The sequence below is a fragment of the Leptidea sinapis genome, chromosome 25 (assembly GCF_905404315.1).
Source record: "Leptidea sinapis chromosome 25, ilLepSina1.1, whole genome shotgun sequence".
NCBI lineage: Eukaryota > Metazoa > Arthropoda > Insecta > Lepidoptera > Pieridae > Leptidea > Leptidea sinapis.
This window is the reverse complement of record NC_066289.1, coordinates 11341340-11358249: the sequence shown is the minus strand read 5'-3', so window position 1 is coordinate 11358249 and position 16910 is coordinate 11341340. Positions and strand designations below refer to the sequence as shown.

Sequence of the window (16910 nt, the reverse complement as noted above, 5' to 3'; positions counted from 1 at the left end):
GACGAAACTAGATTTTAGATGACATTTTCTCTGATTTCTTTCTATAAAACCTATGTTATTTATATTTAAAAACTTGAGTTAAAACTATCTCTATTAGATAAAATGTAGAAAGAACTTAAAAAATTTACGAATTACTCATGATAGCTTAAAATGTTGCCCATCCCTATTTAAACTCTTAGAGGGGTTAATAGGGATCAGCTATGGGACAATAGAAAAAAACAGTCAGGGTTGTCACGGCTAAGTCAAATATTACCATTATTTTGCACAGTCGGGTAAAGGTTAAATAATACAAATGAATTCAAAAATATAAAATCACTGTAATAATCAACATTATAGAAGTATTAAAATCTTTTTTTAATCAACATATTATACTTAAAGTATTATAATTAACATATTAATTATTATATTAAGTATAAATAAGAGGCCAGGTTATCACCTATAAAAATTTTAGATCCAATTTTATCACTGAAATACGGCATTGCAATAGTTCAAACCCAGTCCTGGAAAATATTACCATCGAACGAGCCGGAAGGTGTGCAGTTGTACCTACAATATTTATGTCCATTTTGCCGCCACGTATCGTACATATTTTGCAATTTATATACAACATATGGGGGTAGAAGAGTGCCGTCAGCTGCAGAAGTCATCATAAGAGATGTGGAACCCTTTGTATGGTTCATTACCCTTTCAGGGTATTTGACTGTTCTCTTAACCAGCACTCTGACGTCCTGGGTCATCGCTGAGGTTGGTCTCATCGTAATTATCAATGTTAGCAGGTGGTGTGCCTCGAAAAGACGTTTCAAGTTTTCTAAAATATTCATCGATGGTTTCTGGTGAAACAGCTGCTCTTGCTCTCTTTGTATTTTGACTGAGTCTTTTGCTAATTTTATTTTTATGCCTTTTAAGAAAACATGACATAAAATCAGGAAATGGCAAATTATTTTTGAACCTTTTGATATCAACTCCCATTTTATCCAGGTATCCTTTTATCAGCAATCTAAAATCAATGGGTTCTAGAGGATATCCCCATTCTGAACATACATTTACGTACTCTACTAAGTACGCTTCTTCAGCCCGGCTTAGGGCAGTTTGGCCTCCTTGTTTTTTCATGACACGGGTGTTGTGCCGATGCAGGACTGATTTCGGTATATCGTATTTCCGTGAAACATCTTTAAAGGAAAGGTTAGAGCTATTGTACTCGTGTAGTGCTATTTCTATTACAGAATCGTCATATTTTTTATAATTTGTGTTTCGACTAGTTTGGTAATCACGCGGCGTTGTCCAAAAATAGATGTTATCTGAAAAAAGAAAGAGATTTAATGATAGAATTGCACTTATTTCTTTTTATTGTTCAACAAATATAAACTCGTTTGTCTACCTATTGCATTAAAAATATATTATAACTAACCAAATTCACATGGAATCACAATAGTACCAGCAAACTTATCTGGTGATTAAGTCGGAAAGTGGGCATCGGAACTTCTTAATGGAACCATGTAACTATCCAAGCTGAGCTTGTGCTTATTAGAATTATCATAACACATGCTCTTCCTATATATCCACATCTTAAGTAACGATTTCTTTGAATTGTAAAGCTGTTGTACCCCCTCATAATTACTACTCGTCATAATTTATTTTTTACTTTTTAGTTATCATGTATTAATAATCTTTGCATGTTTAAAGCCGATATTTAATTTTGTAACTATTTATATGATAAAAAACAAGAACATTGTGGTGACAGCCCTGTCCCTATTGACCCTTCTACATTCCCATTGAGTCACTAAGCTCGTCACTATTAACCAAATATGGCGTCCCTATTAGACTTACTAACCATCCCTATACACCCCATTCGGCGTTCCTATTCACCTCAAATTTCGATAAAAAGTATCTCCACCCACTTTTAACCGTTAAATTTACAAATAAGCGCTTAAATTGTACTCACCCTTTATGTAACGTCTCTAGAAATAACTAATATACCGTAATAAAACTAAACTAGCTCAAATAGTTCTAAAAAAATATATTTATCTCGAAAGTTTAGAACCACAAAAAAACACCGGTAACAGAGCAACAACTTCAGTAGTGAATCTTACGCCGAATTGCTTGACTTCATGTTAAACAAATGCTGCCAACCTAGAGAGTATATATTCTACTACGATTTTCTTCCAAAAAGTATGTAGTAATCTATGGTAAGCAAATTAATTTCTCGTCTCAGGTTCAATTTTGATTTTATCCCTATTCACCCCTGGATCCCTAATCACCCCGTTTTACGGTACTCGTCTCTGGCGAGTGTTTTAATTTTTACATCAAGGAATGGCAAAGGTACATACATACAGCCAACGCCGGAAATGTGAAAATTACAGTTATATTCTGTATTCCTAGCCAATTTTTATATTAAAAACTTGTTTTCCACATTCAAATCTTCGCCTATTTATCTATCCAAGTAAGGACCACAAAGCAGGAAACACTTTTGTAGTTATTCTATTGTTGCAAAAGAACATCGACGGCGACCTGCAAAGAAGAAAAAACTTCATTATAGTGAGGTGAATAATATGTATAAATTTATGTATATTTGTGTATATAAATTTATTTTCAATTCTATATTTATAAAGGAATAACATTTACAATATTTTTTTATGAAAACAAGGGACGAGACGAGCAGGACGTTCAGCTGATGGTAATTGATACGCCCTGCCTTTTACAATGCAGTGCCGCTCAAGATGATTGAAAAAGCCAAAACATTCTGAGCGGCACTACAACTTCGCTCGTCACCTTGAGACATAAGATGTAAAGTCTCATTTCCCCAGTAATTTCACTAGCTCCGGCGCCCTTCAGACCGAAACACAATCATGTTTACACATTACTGTTTCACGGCAGAAATAGAGGCCGTTGTGGTACCCGTAATGTAGCCGGCATCCTGTGGAATGGAGCCTCCCAATTGTGACTGGTGGTATATACAGCGTGGCATTATAATGGCGACAATAAATGAACACAGGGGTATATACAACCTTAATCGTAAAAAATAAATTTAAAACTAAAAGTAAATATAATTTTCAAAGAAACAAATTATATATTTAGGAAACAAAATTTGAATCACCCTTACGTGCTCGCATAAGAGACATTACGAAGTAGGTGTCAGTGGCTACGCTAGCGCGCGGCTACTAGATTACTTAAATTTTGTTCCGATATGATATTATGGAAGATTGATTTATTATGGAGAATTATGTATTTTATTTTGAATATTTTTTTATGATTACGGTTCGCCATTTTAGCGCCACTGTATAATTATAACTGTATGAATTACTCTGAAAAATATTGCTAATTATGAGATCACTCTCTCTTAGTTAACTTGAGCCAACTTTAACTGAACAACCGTTACGGAGCCTAGCGTGACAACTGTCCCCTTCAACACAATATCATGGGCTTTTTTCCGCAACTCGACGATTACAGCGCGCCTATTTTGCGTGGTGTAGTGCTAAATCAAACCTCTGATGTCACCAATGACAGGACAGAGTCCTCGGTGGCCCGAGGTGTTTACCCAGATTCCAGAACGATGTGTGTCGCCGTCTCTATTGCCTCCTTGCAATCCCTGCACAGCGAACTGTCGGTGACACCTATAATAAACAGACGCTTGACGTGTATTTCTCAAGTAGTTCCTTGGTATTTTGCCTTATAACTGACTGCCATTGAAGAGTTACGTAGTTGTTATTATCATATTTCTCCATCCGCTTATTAAAACTATCTTGTGTCCTTTTCTGTCAAGTTAAAATGATGTTTGGCCTTTTAGCGTGGATATTCAACATGACTTCAAAAGCTGTAGTAGATGCAGTTCGCATGCATTCTGTGATATCCAAACAGATTAGTCTTGAGAAGTGTTTGAGAGCGTAGAACGTCATTGAGTGAACACTTTCCTTCCTAAGCAAGCTAACTTATTCTGTGATACGTATTGAATGATAACACTCGTTCGTGTTTAGTCGGCTCGAATCTATAATGCTAGTTTGTTCAGTTTGAGCAAAATTTATGGACGACGAGGGACAATTTCGGTACAAATTTCATTTATATGTATAATCCCAGAAGTGAGGAATTAAAAATAATAAATAATTATATACTTCTTGAAAATCATATTACTTTATGATAATACAACAATGAATAATATTAAAATAAGAAAACAAAAAAAAAATGCTTTTAAAGAAAACCAAACTGAAAAGTACAAAATAATTTGTTGAATTTTATTGTAAGAAAGCATGGCCTGCTTGATGTTACTTTGTTATAAACGTTTTACTCACAAATATTGGTGAAAGTAGACTCTTGAAGACATCTTATAATACACCCCACGCTTTTTTACGATAAAATATATTCATCATCATCATCAGCCGGAACACGTCCACTGCTGGACAAAGGCCTCCCCAAAGATTTCCACGATGATTAGTCCTGCGCTGTCCTCGTCCAACGTATTCCAGCGATCTTGACCAGATCTATCTTGTGGGGGCCTACCAACACTGCGTCTTCCGGTACGTGGTCACCATTCGAGGACTTTACTGCCCCAACGGCCATCTGTCGGTCGAACCATGTGCCCTACCCACTGCCACTTCAGTTTCGCAATCATTTGGGCTATGTTGGTGGTTTGGGCTTTGGTTCTCCTACGGATCTCCTCATTTCTGATTCGCGGGGATCTCGCGGGGAAACTCCGAGCATAGCCCTATCCATTGCCCTCTGAGCAACCAAAAGCTTTCTCATAACGCCCATATTTAGCGATCTCATAAAATATATTAATGCTTACTAAAAATATTTTATACTTTTTAATTTGGTTTTCCTTAACAGCGTGTTTTTTAGTTTATTTTTCTTTTTATTAAATTTTGCTTTTTTCGTCTTAAAACGAGAATGAATAAATGATAATGTCGTTGTTACGAATTAGCAGGTGCCATAGTCTTTGGCACAAACACACGCTTATCCTGAATATCGAAAAACGAACAGTGTATATAAATTATTAAATTGTCACCAATCTTTGACCAGTATCTTCTACTATTACATTTTCTTTGCCAGGGTGCGAAATTTCAAATTTATCCGAGGTTTTCGTATTATTAACCAGACCTTCATGAAATTTATACTTCATTGCTTATATGCTTGCCTATACTTAGCATACGACGGAAGTGAAAACTGCACACACTGTTTTATTATATTTATAGTACTTCCACAAATATTTTTATTTCAAATTAAGATTCTATATATTTGTCCGTTAGATAAATGGTTTAAGAAAAGTTTAACAATCCCTCCAAGGTATAGCTAATTTCCATGTGAAATTTTTGTAGAAGAAAATTATAGTATTTATATATTATATTTTTTTTATAATGGCTTTGTTTAAATTGTATACAGTTGATTTTATGTAGGTATCTTTTTTCATACTACGAATAAAACATATATGCCGGCAACGCTCCTGTGATTCCACTAGTGTTACAAGAGAATGTGGACGGCGGTAATCACTCAGGCAACCCGAACGCTCGTTCCTCTTCCGTAAAATAATACTGGATGAATTCAAGATAAACATTTTATTTTATTATATTACTACCAACAAACAGTAACTCAATACCATTTTATTATAATATTTTTTACTTAACTTACTTCTATAACAAGAGTGATAGACACGTACATTATTATACAAAGGAATCAATACATCTATGTACATAATATATAATATAATGTATATTTTATCTAGTACGTTGGTACGGAAGCCTTCAATCCAACCGCTTTTTCTTTCTTCTAATTCCCTTCTTCAATCTCCATTGTTGACTATCCCCTTGTCAGCTACGTGTATTCTCAAGCAATAACATCTCGTAATTTGTGTTAATTCCCCAAGAATACGCGTGACCTTCAAGTTAGATTGTTTCTTTCTTCATTAAGTTTCTCTTCTCCTTTCCAGAATGTGTTGAATGAACCACGAAAATTACCGTGAATTATAGATGGTTCTTGTTTTAATAATTATACCCTGTTTCCATTCAGCCTATGGCCACGGCAGTGGCAGGGTACTGAGCAGGGCATGTATGTCAACAAGACACTGCTCATACCGCTGCCACTGCCAGTAGTCTGTCCAATTTAGATGATTCATGTGCTGCAGTCTTACATTACAGGTTACTTACGGTTAGAGAATGGGGATCTGTCTGCCTATAATTAGTTTAGTTTCTTATAATATTATTAACTAATAAATGAATAAATGAAGTGACTTCTGATATACCAAGGACAATGTTTTATAACTAACTATGTGCTAGTTCATTTTTAATAAAAGTAGAGTTAAAACCAAATATAGCAGATATTCTTAGTTTATAAGTAAGCATTATCAAAATTCCACAACTAAAAGTTAAATAATCATTTTAAAGTGATGAATATTTCATAAAAGTCGGAAAACTGAATATGTTGACAAGATTCGGCATGAATATCAACAATTTGTAGCATTTATTTCTCTGCAATGTAAACTTTCTTCAACTTCTGTATAAGGTGTATTGCAAGAAGACAATATGTCCATAAATTATATTAACGTCTGCTACAGTAACATACGACGCTTCTTATACTGCTGCAGCAGAATAAAGGGCATAGCTGCCCACGCGGTGGTGAGAGGAGCAATGACAGGGGCAGTTGATTGGGTATTAGATTTTCTAATCTTTTACAAGAGTAATACATTTTTTTTTTATTTATATAAAAGGCTCTATGATAGCATAATTGTAAGATTAACTTATTAAAGAAATAACTAAGTATATAGGTACAGTTCAGATTTAATGATGTCAAAGCAAAACAATGTTATTCGTTAAAACTTAATTTATAGTATATAGTATATATTAAAGTATTACAAATAATATATATTTTTCTTACTTGTGCATCTGATTAGAATCCAATACAAGTACAATTTTCAATTATTTTTTAAAGGAAACAGATAGCACATAAAGTTTAAGTTAGCACGGCGTAAAAAATTACACAAAACGAAAACGCGCTGTTATATTTTATTAGTTCGTTACAATAGAATACATCCTTCGGCATACAAAATACACAGAACAAAAATACTAAACTAAAGTCCTAAAATTCAAAATAATTAATATTAATTTTGGTATGTTTGATTCTATGCCATTCCAATATATTATTTCAAGACCACTGGGCAGTTATTATGAAATATGTTTTAGTTATAACGCAACATAAGTCTAAATACCAGCTTCTTTAATATTCTACGATTTCTAGTGGATCCAATCTCCATATAATAAAACTAATAATTTTCTCCTTTCCAGTACGGGCTTATACCTCTTAAATGATACTAGAAAACAATATTTGTTTATACTTATCTATAAAATCATAGCCGGGCACGAGCCGGTCGACAATCGACGCAGGGCTGTCAGTAGGACTAATCACCTCTACGAGTGCCAGGGCACGCACCGGTTCATCTGGATGTAGGCTCGTAATCCGGTCGGACATATCCGAATGTATCCGGGAATAGCGGGCTTTAACAGAAAACGAAACAGATAGACGCTTGATTGTTGAGATTCAGCTGTGTACTGTATTTGAGGGGGTCTATTTGATTCACGTTAGGGAGCAATGTCTTTGAGGTTATTTTGCTTTATTTGTGCACAGAACAGTTGAAGGAGATTTATTTAGTGATTCTCTTTTACCTGTTCTGTGTTTGTTATCTATATATATAAAGCACGAAAATGGCGTTGGAAACTTTTAAATTCCAGACGCCCATAATGTATCGTTGGAAAGGTTTTGATGATAAAAGCATAAAATTCTTGAATTTGGGTTTCTAGGTGGTCAGGATCAAAAGCTATTCAGGTCCCATAGAGTTACATTGAAAATGAGGTTTGATCACTAGAACGTGCCAACTATGGCAGAAGAGACATTCGAGGGACATAATAATATCGGAACCAATACAAATAATTAAAATATGTGTTAGCTTAATATTCTAATTATCTCAGATAATTAGTCTCAGTATGCAATATTATATTTAAATTAAGTTTTCATTTTTGAGGTGAAGCTTTTATACGGACGTTCGGTCCGCTCGCTGCACGGCTCCAGCTAAGCGTCAGATTTACGAGAACGTCTGATTTTCTAGCGTAACATGAGAACGTCAGATTTAGGACCGTTACAAGATATTATATAAGTAAATTTTTACATACTTTACTATTGTTCTTTTATATACTTTATACTTGTTATGTTATCTTTGAGTTTCTTGATCATTTTGCAACACAGGGTAGGTGACGATGTAGAGCTTCCAGTCGCTTGTAGTGTCAACCTGCAAAATAAATAAAGTATTTTATTAATGATTGAAATTTAAATGATTTCAGCGACATTAGATTACAATTAATAAGCTACCAATTTGGACGATATGTAGGTACTGGTGCCTTTATTATAATAATTATTCATTTTAATATTTAATTAATAAAAACTGATGTAACGCACCACCGTTCACAAACCTATTGAATTTCAAAAATGTTTTTCCAGAGCCGGCTTATGATTGTATATATCATAAATAAAAACACTTTAAACACATATTTTAAGGTAATGTGACTAAAACTTACAAAATTAATTAAACAACTCCTTATTAATTATCAAAATCTTGAATTAATGACCAATTAAATTTCTCTCAAAATAAGGCTACAGATCCATTCTTATGAATTTTCTAACACGCCTCGTAGTAAAAAACATTCTAAATCAACTTTAATAATTATTTTTAAAAACGTTACTTTTTTTGTAAAAACAACCGCGTTTGTCTTTGAACTGTTGAAATTTGTCCTGAGGCGAGAGGTTGTCGAAAAGGAAAATTAATTTTAAAATACAACGAAAGAAATTAACTTTGGGTTGACAAATAGGGAGTTCGGTGAAAGTTTAAAAGCTGGGGACAGCAGTCAAAAATAATAAAGGTTGGTTTGCGTATTGCGATGTCGTTCATATTGTTTTTAAATATTTTAAAATATTCAACAAGATTGTTTAAATCTGACAAGGGTCTTTCTCATTCTTATGGCGAATGTTTTTTACTATTAGATATTGATTAAATATAGATGTAATTATATATCGTCGAATAACCTATCAAGTATATGTAGGTTAGTCTATGAGGCGAAATACAATATGTAAAATAAATAAAAATTAAAGTTATGAAAATAACAAAAGATGAATAAAATATTTCATTTTATAAACAATTAACAAAGTTCACAATAAATTAAAAACTTTTATTGACACCATCAACCAACATTAACCAGTCGTTATTTCTTTTTTTCCTTTTTTTGGAAATTTGATTTCGGCAAAGGTTCTCCACTTTCCAGCACGTCTTGCCCATTTTGCCCGTTTTATGTAAAAAAATAATATTAAGGTTAAATGTGTATAGTACTACAGTAAGTGTCAATATTAAATGTAAAAGGAATTATTTCAGTTTCAAAGCTACAAACAAGTTATTGTTCTAATTCGCCCAGTTCCTTAAACAATGTATTAAAGGCTTAGTAGTGAAGAGACGAGCAGGACGTTCAGCTGATGGTAATTGATGTGCTCTACCCATTACAATGCAGTGCCGCTCAGGAATATTGAGAAACCAAAAAATTCTGAGCGGCACTGCAACTGCGCTTGTCACCTTGAGACAGAAGTTGTCAAATTTCATTTGCCCAGTAATTTCACATTTACGGCGCCCTTCAGACTGACACACAGTAATGCTTACACATTACTGCTTCACGGCAGAAATAGACGCCGTTGTGATATCTATAATCTAACCGGCACCGGAGTGCAAAGGAGTCTATATCTGTATATACGCTCGATACATTGGCTTGACTTAGTTGTCGAGTCTTAGTTAAGAATGGAATTACATGCGTGTGTGAACACTTTCATTCATAGGAACGGTCTGACTTGAATAGAGTAAGATATTTACAGGTGACGAACATAAGAGAACATTACTCATAAGAGGATGAGATTAAGGGAGAGATGAGTCAAAGACTAAATAAGTCCATAAAAAATTTGTTAAAAGCGTATACAACTCCCCGGCCTAGAAGATTTTTATGCCAATCATGAACTGACTTACTTAGGCTAGGTGATTTTCCAACCCATTATAATGAACTACACCATTAATAGCCGCCGATAAAGCCTTTATTTTGTTAAGAAGTAGCAAATTTACAAGTTTAGGTAAAAACATGCAATATTGCTTGATTTGTGACCAATGGTTCAGCATCTTATCAAAAATTATAAGTTCAACTTTTTGACAACCTGAAATATACTTAACAAATACCTTTTCTGATTATTTATCGGATGTTTCACAAACCATTAACAAATGTAATCGAGCCTTCACAGACTGCTAATGCATCAAATTAGAATAATATGTTTTGACGAAATAATAATATTATTTTTGATTTAACAAAGGGGTTATATTTTAAACAATTATAGAGAATAAACGAAATAATTAAATAATAGCACAGAGAACACGTATTTTCATAAAATGAAAGAATCATTGCAGTAAACCCCATCTTGGCCAAAATAACTAGATATTTTTATAAACCAAAGCTTTAATATGTTTACAAATAAGTCAGATATTTACTGAACATTTAAAGTAAGTTTACTGAACTTTTTACGACAATTTCTTATAATCTTTAAATATGAAGTATCATTTTTGTTGTAATGATCAGTCGTGTAAGCTAGTTGCATTTAACTTGCAAAATTTAATTAAAACTTTACATCAGACAGCACTGAACAAATAAATTCAAGTACGCTAAAACAATACCACTAAATCGTAGAAACAAAACCTTAATTAAGTTTGGAATGCAGTACTTATAATAAGTTGTGATCATTTTTCTCAGCGCTAAGCACTCTCGTATTTTAGACATTTTAATTTTCTGAGACGCGCCATCTCTCTACGGGGCGCTTAAGAAGTCTAGGACATTATACAGACTAATTTTTATTTGCCTTTTTAAAATATCCGAGGATAATCGAACTGCCAATCTCGATATTGAACAAAGGAGTTTCTTTGGAAGCAACTAATAGGAATCTTTGTTCAATAGAAGGTTTATTTTATGTTTGCGGGCAAATCTGATACCTTCCGGCGCCAGTAAAATGTAATTTAAATGTATTTTGCATTCTTGTGTGGCTGACGTGTATTTAATAAAGTAGTTTAGTTGCATTTGATAGATATTATAATATTCCTGATAAGGCATGCTTTATTAAGCAACAGAATATTAAACCTAGGTTTATTTAAGACTTGTTAAGGTATTGTGATTTCTTGCATTACTTTTTATAGTTGAGGATTTTAATAATACTACACTAAAAACTTAGAAACAAAATTTTGTTTAAAGTCAACTGTCAACTTTTGGTCAACTGACTGTGTGATAAATACGTTGTTTTAATGAGCCTAAGCAGTTTTGTAATTTCGAGCGTTGTTAAGGTACGAAGTATGAAAGTCTTAACTTTAGAAAAACATTTAGGCCAAGTATTTTCTACGCTCATACGTCACGTACTTTTTAATCGATTGAAAACTATTGCCACAACCACAAAGTTTTCTCGCGTCATTAATATTACTAAATTATATAAATTTGGCGACATATGATCTCTCCTCATGTATCGCTTGTCATTGAACAACCCACAAACATCAAAGCGTCATCAAAATAATCCCGCGACAGCAATAAATGAATTCAGTAATTACATAAGTGTTGATTTTCTTAGTAACACCCGAGGGCACAACTCCCAATTAAACTTACACGGTTTCGCATCAATTCACTGTACGAGTATACTCACTATGCCCATAAGTGATTAACGGATTCCCTCGATATGATATTAACCTAATTCCTAGTTTCATATTTAATGAAACTTAAAATTATACATGTACATTAATTACTCAAATGTTATGATTAAAATGTAGAGCTATTGTGTCCTAAGAAAGCAGGTTACCTTATTGAGAAAAACGTTCAGGACAGCATATTATATGTTACACATTATCATGCTAGTCGAAGACATAGTATTTTTGCTGCTTTAAAGGTAAAAAGGTGGTAAGCAGAAGCTATTTGTAACATAAATACAGAAATTAAAAAGAAACTTGGGTTACTTATATATATAAATATACTGTATTCATTATATTCTATGTTGCCATATTCGTGGCAAAACACAGCACCATAATAAACTTAAGCGTATAATCCACAAATCTGGAGTGACATATAACATGTTGATTCTCCCTAATAACTATCTTCAAACATAATTATCTCCCTCGATTTACCCTAAAATTGGCGATTCCCTCAATGGGAATCCCGTGCCATCCCCGATATTGCGAGAGAAATTTCTTGTGCCAACACGACTATCGATATGCCGATATTAAGGAGGGTCATTGTTTGTTTATTTCATTAAAGCCAGATTGATTTCATCACGAAGAAGACGTTCAGACACTTGGACGGAAGAATTAGTAGGAATAGATTCTCTTTCACTTTATTATAGTCTATTACATGAAGATTTAGCTATTATTGCATTGTTTACAAGAAAAACAGAGAGTGATAAAATATAGCGCTTTTGATGATTCCGTAAACATTGTGGACAAACCAGATGGTCGTGGTAGGATTAAGCTTAATAATTGATAACTAGAAGATTTAGTAGTAGAAAAGGAAGTTCTACGCAAACTTCAACAAACAAAAGACAAAACTGAACTGACATTGCCTTTTGCACTTGTGCATAAAAGTGAAAATTGCTGAAATTGTATATTAAATAATTCGCTTGACTGATTAAACTTTATATTTAGCTGTGTATTATGAATACATTACATTATAACATTTCCAAACGTTGCTCCTATTACGTACGCCCTTAATGCAATCATACGACGCATGGAGCTATCGACGTCGGTGTTAGAGGTTATAAATATAAAATATGCGGCGTAGGAGTGAGGTCCTCTTGAATACTAAGTAGGGAAACTAAATGATTTTTAAAATTGCACCCTCATTCTGCCATTATGCGCTATTCAAATTGAGTAGCATGAAATTGTAGAGTTGAATTATTGATCACAACGTTGTATTACTATATAATACTCATATTGGTAAGCTTTTATTATTCTTACAACCTTTATTTTATATTTAGGACTCCCCGCCTATATTGTAATCATCAAATCCGATCAGTACAATTCAACTATTTCTGGACACTGATTGGATTGGAATAGAACATGTAATACATTTAGTGCCAGTGTAAAGTTTCTGTAAAATTCTAATTACAGTTGGAAATGGCCCCCCAAAACAAACACCAAAGAAGTCCATTTTCAAATAATAGTCCAAGCTAGCAGACAGAAATGCAGAGTCCTCATTCTAAAAGAGAATATGGAATACGGTTTTGAAAGAACTCTAAATAGAGACAAGCTAATCTTCATAGACAAATTCACAGCCTGTCATGACTTGATTACTTCAAACGTCTGTATATCAAAGATATGCTCTGTGTACTGTACAGGATCTGGTGGACTGACCCAATTATCCCAGGGGTTACTGAGTGAAACCCTGAACAATCTGGACATGGTAAATTAAATAAACGATATAACATATTTGCAACAGAGTAATTTAAAACGTGCAATCTTTCGCAACTGCATAAAAACTGATCTCAAACTACATTATTCTAGAACGTTGTTTAAATAATTTTCCACTGAAAGCAAATCTCATTTTCCTCTAACGCCTTACCTGCGTTTTATATTCATTATTTTCTCAAGTCATATCGTTTTATGGTGTACTTTGTAATCAAATTCCCCTGTGTTAAATCTGAATAAAGCTAAAATATAATAATCTGGACATAAAACTCGATTTCATACACAGAAATGTAATATTCGCTTGAAAATTAATAATGAAACTGTATCAGCGATTGTTTGAAAGCTATTTAATCAGGGTATTTATATTATCAAATGTTTACGAATCAACGTTAGCACACTTGACGTATTTTAAATTAAAATTTATATTTGACGGTAAAAATGACACGGAGAAATAGGGAAAGGCGACGTAGACTGATGGAATTAAACAACAAAATAGCTAAATTCGTAATCCATCAGGCAACGTCACTCTCGAGAGATCAGCCGGCAAATTTTAATTCGAAATGAAGCTCTTAAGGGTGTGGTTTATTGGCGGGGTGAAGTTAATGTTTAGCGTGACTCGACTACCGAGATATGGTTTTAATTTAGGCAGCCCTTGCCTGATATCGGAGGTGGCTCAGGTCTTAAGATATTTTTGGGCGGAAAATAAATTTTGTTTGATGTAAAGGAAATCCGTAGACCGGTTTAGATTTTCTTATCAGTATTGTGATGTTTAAATTGATATTTATTACATCAGCTTTATGCTTCATTTTCCATTTTATATTCATTATTCTGTTATGTTTTTTTACTGTAATATTAAACACAAAGGCTTGAAATCGGTACTAAGAATATATTTTATTTATAAGAAATAAGAAGCCAGTGAGTGGACTTTTACGTTTTTTAACATTTGATTTTATTTATTTTAGTATAAAAACTGCATTTATAACTAAATAACTAACTAACCCTTGCAAGGCTCGTATTCTTCGTATTTCGAGTGTATTTTGAATTTATTGAAATTTTATAAATTATATGTTATTTTACACAAATTAAATTTATAAACATAATTTATGAATGACCGCGAGCGTTTTTCCACTGAGCCAACCGTTCGACGTATCGTTCATAATTCTTGATATGTCTTTTAATAACCTGCTCAATAACAATATTTGCATATTAGGAAATTGACTTGTGATGTCGCTTTTTCAAATCTAAACAATTTGATTTTTTTTAAGTGATAACCCTCACTTTTGGGATTAATTACACAATTTAAATTTATACTTAAACAAAATCTAAACAGTTATTTTTGAAGTCGTCGGAAGTCTTTGAGTTGGTGAAAATCATATTTAAAGACTACGTCACATACAGGCGAATCTAATAAAACTGTATTTTGTTTTTATTATTTTCTATATATATATTGTATATAAATTACTTCGGTGTTTCTCTGACTGATCGCATTCTAGCCGACTTTACATGAATCCATCAAAAAAGCGCTCGGCCACCCAAAAAAGTTTATATTTTATAAATATTTAATTAACATAAATCTTAAGTAATTTCAAATCTACGATACAACATGGCAGTGTAAGACCGCTGTGTCTAATTAAATTTAGACACTGGCAAAGTTCCTGTACAGGTGCACATAATATGAAACTAAATTATGTCTTGAAATAATGATCTTATCCAAGAAACATCAATTTCGTTGTAGTTCCTAGCGTAAGTTACACAGCAAACTAACCAGAATTACAATGTTAATCCATTAGTGAAATTTCGTAGAATACATTTAACACATGCAAAGTGAGCATGCTGTTTTAAGGATAAAGGTTTAATAGAGTTAGATAGGTACAGAGAGTGTGTTTTACCGTAACTTAGATTCGTGTTCGAATTTCAATAGTAAGCTGTTTTTTATGAAAAAAAGGGACGAGACGAGCAGGACGTTCAGCTGATGGTATTTGATATGCCCTGCCCATTACAATGCCACTCGGTTCTGAAAAACCCAAAATTCTGAGTGGCACTACAATTGCGCTCGTCACCATGAGACATATGATGTCATTTGCCCAGTACTTTCACTAGTTACGGCGCCCTTCAGTCCGAAACACAATAATGCTTACACATAACTGCTTCACGGCAGAAATAGGCACCGTTGTGGTACCCATAATCTAGCCAGCATCCTGTGCAAAGGATCTCCCACTGGTGAACAATAGCCCACTGCTTAACAATATAATAGATAATTTCAAGTTTTTCATCCTGACGCGTTACCCGAATTCTCCGCTGATTTAAAACAATCTTTAATTAAAAATATTCACTGAGCTTGTTAATTTGTGTGTATTGAATAAGACTGCTCCGTCACTGTTGGATATGTAACACTCGTTCGGGTAATTTTGGCTGGAGTCTTACGTGAGCGCTATCAGTTAAAATATGTAACGAAACAAATCGTTGAATTTTTCGTATTTCTAATTTTTATTTTCCGTCGTGTGGCATTATGGACACAAATTTAAGGTTTTCTAAAAACAAAGCATCGTAGAATAGAAGTTTATAAGAATGAATTGCATACTGTTTTAAATGGTGATTATTTTGTATCGAGCTTGCCAATCTAAAGACAGGCAATATTAAGTTTTGTAGTGTACAGTTTTTCTATGGCATTTAAACAGAGGTCAAACAATAATTAATTACATACAGTACAAATAAACTTTTTTTTTATAAAAAACACATTTCTAGTGATTTTCAAATCAATTTCAATATATATATATTAAATATATATATAGTAAGTATTCAGAGCTCATTACTGTAAAAGTATTATTGAATTAGAAAATATTTATAAACATTGCGCGAGAAACGATACGAAAATATCAATTATATATTATTTCTATCATACAAGTTATAGTCTGATAGTAAACAATTTTGTGGATATTTTACTTTTACTACCTGAAACCTTTTAGTCATTTATATAAACACAAAAAAGTCATTATTAAGGTGTAACAGAAAGTAATATAATATTCAGTTTGTATTACAATTATTAACGCATTAGTTAAGTAAATCAAACCCGTTTGTGCATTTATTTAGTTCAAGTTTTCACAAAAATTGTTTCATAGTTTTTACTTAAAATTCGATCGAAAGGAATAATAAACAGCTTACGTACAAACGCACTCAAAGATTTAAAAATAGAATATTTTAAGATTCATGAAAAGAATCAATCTTATCAGTGTATTTATATACAGTGTGTTTTGTTAACAGTGGCTATCACAAAAGATCACATGGGTCGCAGTGAAACAGGGCTATCCCGAACTGTAGTAAAGAGTATTTGAATGAGAGGTTTTATGGATTACTTTGAAAGCATGACAATATGTTATAAGGTTCCAATAAACTGGCGGGTAGACAGCACCAGTCCTTACAGTGCTCA

At 33.1% G+C, this 16910-nt stretch overlaps 2 long non-coding RNA genes across 2 annotated transcripts in view; both read right to left on the bottom strand.

Moving 5' to 3' along the window:
- The window catches only part of LOC126971976 (uncharacterized), a 500026-nt gene that overhangs the window by 296149 nt on the left and 186967 nt on the right, over window positions 1-16910 (bottom strand). The gene's annotated exons all lie outside the window — the stretch shown is intronic.
- Window positions 298-2268, bottom strand: LOC126971973 (uncharacterized). The gene is made up of 2 exons (XR_007731015.1): window positions 1943-2268; window positions 298-1298 (listed from the first exon to the last, which is right to left on the bottom strand). It is a non-coding gene; the product is annotated as an uncharacterized LOC126971973 (long non-coding RNA).